This window comes from Physeter macrocephalus, unplaced genomic scaffold, assembly GCF_002837175.3.
Source record: "Physeter macrocephalus isolate SW-GA unplaced genomic scaffold, ASM283717v5 random_342, whole genome shotgun sequence".
Taxonomy (NCBI): Eukaryota; Metazoa; Chordata; class Mammalia; order Artiodactyla; family Physeteridae; genus Physeter; species Physeter macrocephalus.
Window position 1 is genome coordinate 45,804 of NW_021145563.1, and position 5,303 is coordinate 51,106.

Sequence of the window (5,303 nt, forward strand, 5' to 3'; positions counted from 1 at the left end):
CCGGAGCCTGTGCTCCGCAACGGGAGAGGCCGCAGCAGAGGGAGGCCCGCATACCACAAAAAAAAAAAAAAAAAAAAAAAAACAAGATATAAAAATTAAGATATATGAAAGTACACAGTGAGTATGATTCCTTCTGCCCCTATCTATCCATCAGGTTCCCTCCTCAGGGATTAAGCGATTCTCAGAAGATTCTTCTCACCGAACCTCTGCCCCATCATCTTCTAACGTCAAACACCTCACCCTCAAGGACAGCTCCCTTCTCCTTTAATCTCCGCAAGCCTCATCCTCCCACCCCAAATCTACCAAACATCACTCCCATCAGATTCAGACAATTCTAGGGTAGAGACTGGAATCTATAGCAGGTGTATACTGAGCTCCCACTGTGGGCGCGGTGCCACGCTGGGAGCCGGCAGGGAAAATAAAAAAACACAACACACGGAGCCCTCAAACACTTATAATCTAGTTGGGGAGGCCCGTCACATACTGGCACAAAATAAGTAGCCAATATACCTTGTATTTATTTCTTTTCACTGCTGTAACAAAGTACCACAGATCTAGTGGCTTCAAACAACACACATTTATTATCCTACAGTTCTGTAGGTAGGTGTCCAAAAAAGGAACTCAGAGGGCTAAAACCTAGGGGATGGCAGGGCTGCCTTCCTTTTGGAGGCTCGAGGGGAAAATCTGTTTCCTTGCCTTTTCCAGCCTCTAGAGCTGCCCGCATCCCTTGACTCCTGAATGTCTTCCTTCATCTTCAAAGCAAACAGTCACACCACTCGGACCTCTGCTTCTGTCATTACATCATCTCCTTTTCTCTTGCTAACTCTGCTGCCTCCTTCTTTTCCCTTATAAGGACCCTTATAATTAAGAACCTGGATAATCCAAAATAATTTCCACATCTCGAGATGCTTAAATTAATCACATCAGCAAAATCCTTTTTGCCATGTAAAGTAACGTATTCACAAATTCTGGGGATCAGGACATTGACATCTTGGGGGGCCATTATTCTGCTATCACATCTCTCTGGAATGTAATCTCCATGAATAGCAACAGTGCCTCTTTCATTCACACCAACACATAGAAGAGTTCACAGCACACCGTAGCCCTTTAGTAAACATTGGTCGAATAGATGAATGTGAGTGAATGAAGGTAAGAATTAAATAACAATAAAGGGGATTATACACAAGAAATCTAGGCAGGACGTGATTAATTGCCAAGCGAGCAATGTAAACCACATTTGCCTCACTTCAGAATAGTCTGGGGAGCTTCTTTTTTTAAAAAAAAAAGACCCCCAGACTCCACCCCTGACTTATTAAATTTGAATCTCGGGAGTATATGTATTTTTTAATGAGAAGTGATTTTAATGAGGTGAGCTCGCATCCAGCCCTCCTTTGGGAGCCACTGATGGAGAGAGTTAGTGCTGGCTGTTCAGAGGAGGGAGTGAGCCCTGTGGTCCAGAGTGCACTGCCACGGATGGTTCCAGAGCTGGCTGGCAGGGATAACAGTCCTTCACACAGTGTGACAGCCCAGAAGGAAGAAATAACATGGCAGGTTCGGGAAACTGTAAGTAGTTTGTGGTCTGTGGGTGGAGTGATGGGTTTTGAGGTTGGAAATGTTCTGAACATAAAGGGCCTTGCTTGCTCTGCCGAGAAGGCTTTCCCCTGTCTCTGTGCAGCCAGGGGAGGGAAGTAACAGTTATGTGTTTTAGAAATGTGGCCAGGGTAATAGTGTGAGGGTGAACTTCCTTCGAAAGGACTAGAAAGCAGAGAGGTCATTCGGACAAATTCTTCACCTCCCTGTGCTTTAGGTACCCCGTCTGTAAAATGGGGACAGGGGACAGCTGTGATGTCTACTTCAACGTGTTATGATGAAGAGGCAGTGCTTAGAAGAGTGGCAAGTATGTAGCAGGTGCTTAATAAATGTCGGCAAGCATGGTTAGTAGCAGCAGAAAGGTTGCCACATGAGGAGAGCCTGAAAGGTGGTTCAGGCTGAGGCAGTGAGGATGGGGAAGAGGGGACTGATTCAAGAAATATTTAAGCTATTTGAACCTTAAGGTCAGGTAGCAATTAACTAGCTGGGCAGACAGAAAGGAGGAGAGCAAAAATATTTATTATGAGAGCACATGTCAGGAGTATCGGAGAGGAGTTAACAAACTCATCACGCTGGAGAGTGAGGTTGTGCAAGAAAATAACGAGAGATAATTATGTAACGGTAGCTTGGGCCCAGGATGTAGGTTAAGAGCAGGCTGACACTTTTTCTTAAATGTGGAAGCAATACGGAGCTGTTGAAGGATTTTATGCTCAGATGGGATCACCACTTACTGTGAGACCTGGGCAGGTTTCCCCTAACTCTGGAGAACTTTCTGCCAAGAAGAAAATATTCTATATCTGCCCTCTCCAGAATGGCAGCTACTAGTCACATGTGGCTGTTGAGTATTTGATATGTGCCTAGTATGACTGAAGAACTGAATTTTTAATTGATTTTAATTTAAATAGCCACACGTGGCTAGTGGCTACCATATTTGACAGGACAGGAACTTCTCGGAACCCCTGTCGCTCCATCTGTGTAGTGGGAATGATGATACATCATTGGCTTGTTATAGCAATCGAGAGATATTGAGATACTGCAGTTAAAGCACTCAACACAGTAATCTGACAAATTATTATCACTGTTGTTGAAATTGTTGTTATTGTTATTATTGAACAGGGCTAGCATGACATAAACCATGCCTTAAGAAGATTATTTGGTATCGAAGTTGGATTTGATGGGAAAAGAAAATTGTAGAAGAGAAAGCGTTCACAAGGCTATTTCTGTGGTGAGATGTGGGATAATTAAGATCTTATCTGGAGAAAGGCCATGAGAAGGGAAAGCATGGGAGGGTTATGAAGCTGCAAAGCACATTGGTATGCACCATGCATGCTCCTCTCCCCACATCAGCTTCCTTTCCAAGGTGCTTTCAGAGAGTGCACTCCCATCCCAACCCAAGACAGACACCATTGCCCACCCCCCATCCCCAAGAGAGATAGCCATTCTCCCTGCCTGTGACAGAGACCACCAGTGTTCACCATTTGCAGCCTTCTTCTGGCACATGACCTACTAAATAGGAACTTTGAACACTTCCCAGCTTCCTTGCAGTTAAACTGATGCCATGAGAGTGAGTTCTGAGCCATGCAATCAAAGCAGAAGCAATGTGTGCCACTTCCAGGCTGGACCCATACAATCTCCCATGCAGCCCTCATCCCCTCTTCCCATTCTGTGATGATTTTAGAGGCCACATGTTGAAGACAGCTGCGCCACATGATGGAAAGAGCCTGGGACCCTTGAATGAATGAATGAATGAATGAACAGAACTACCCACTCCATTCCCCAAACCTGCATCGGACAGTAATATGAATGAAAAATACACCCTTTTCTTCGCGCTAAGCCACTGAGATTTCAGGGTCATTACAGCTAACCTCATTACCCTAATACACCATCCCTCATTCCATTTCAGGTCATGTAAACGTCTCTTATAGGGATAACCTGTCTGAACTACCAATCCCTCCGAAGTCACTTTTAAATTGGGCCCCACCAGTATTAAGACAGACTCCTAACTCCCACCCACAGACATCTTGTCTCCTAAGACATTTCTTTCTCATTCCCCCAAAGCAGGCACATTCCAGACGTAGATGTCCTCCCACAGTGCTACATCAAGGATACCCCTACCGAGCTATACGGCAGTTCATTGTGTTTCTTGGACGTGTCAGGGCTTCCTCCTCTTTGCTTCTTTTTTTTTTTTTTTTGCGGTACGAGGGCCTCTCACTGTTGTGGCCTCCTCCGCGGCATGTGGGATCTTCCCGGACCGGGGCACGAACCCGTGTCCCCTGCATCGGCAGGCGGACTCTCAACCACTGCGCCACCAGGGAAGCCCCTCCTCTTTGCTTCTTAATCCCCACACAGAGCGACCTCTGATGTCCTTTGGGGTATATCCTTGTCTACTGTAGCTCCAGCCCCAAACCTAGGCACCACTTGGTCCTCTCCTTCTTTTACCCCCTATGTCCAATTCATTAGCAAGTACGGTTGGGTCTGCCCTGTCCTTTCTCCCCAAGACACTGCTTAGTCCAGGCACCATCATTACCACCTCCCCACTTGCAGCAGCTCCCTACGTGGTCATCCTCTGCTCGTTCCTTCCCCTCCAATCCACTCTCCAGCCAGCAGCTGGAATAGTCTTTTAAAGATAACAACCAGAACATGGCACTCCCCTGCTTAAATGCCTCCAATAGCTTCCATAGCAATTGGGGTAAACAAATCAGTTGCCACCTCCAACTAGTCTCACCTCTGCCCATTTCACTTCAGGCACACTGGCCTTCTTTCTGTTTCTTGAATGTGCCAGGCTTGTTCCTGCCCCGGGGTCTTGGTAACTTTGTGCCTGGAGAGCTCTCCTCTGAGTGCTCATAAGATTCATAAGGCTTGCTCATCATTCAAGCCTCAGGTCACTTGTTACTTCCTCAGAAAGGCAATCCTGTCCTTCCTCTCTAAAGTACAGTCCCCTACTCTGTCTTACATCTTGTGATAAGTGATATCACTATGTGAAATTGTCTTGTGTATTTGTTTATACTTTCCAGCTCCACCCTTGCCATCCCATTGGAATATAACCTCCATGAGGGCAGGGGCTTTACCTGTTAGGGACCAACTCCTCTCAGTTTGCCTAGGACTGTCCTGGTTTTACCAAAATACGTCCAACATTCCCGGAAACCCCTGAGTCTAGGGAAAACTCTGACGGTTAGTCACCCAATTGCCTGCCTTGATCACTTCTGTATCCCCAGTACCTAGTCTAATGCCAGGGGCTTAGGTAGGAACTCAATAAATATCTGTGCAATAAATACAGGCAAGAATGGCTGGCTGTCCATAAAGAATTCTTTGATCCCGGCTCTAGGGGGCAGCCTTCTCCAACCTTGTGCCTTGAGGCCGAGCTCTGCAAGGTTAGGCTAAAAATCGTATTTGCAAGATTTCCCCCCAGGACTTACGGGGTCCGTTTGCTCACCTCCAGCCCTTGTGGAGTTCAAGCCTAAGAACCCTGGTTCAGGCAGCCCCAGGCCGCGCCTGACACGGAGGTGGATCCCCTGGGCCCGGCCCGCCTCAGCTGGTCCTCCTGCAGCTTCGTCTCGAGGTCAGGCTTATAGACCACAGAACTGAAAGGACCGTTCTAGAGAGGAACAGCAGGTGGCTCCTTGCAGGGAAGAGCTGGCCCCATCATGAGCACCCCCGCTGCCCAGGCTGCAGGAAGCAATCCCGAGGTGAGGACTCAGATCCAGGGGGTCACC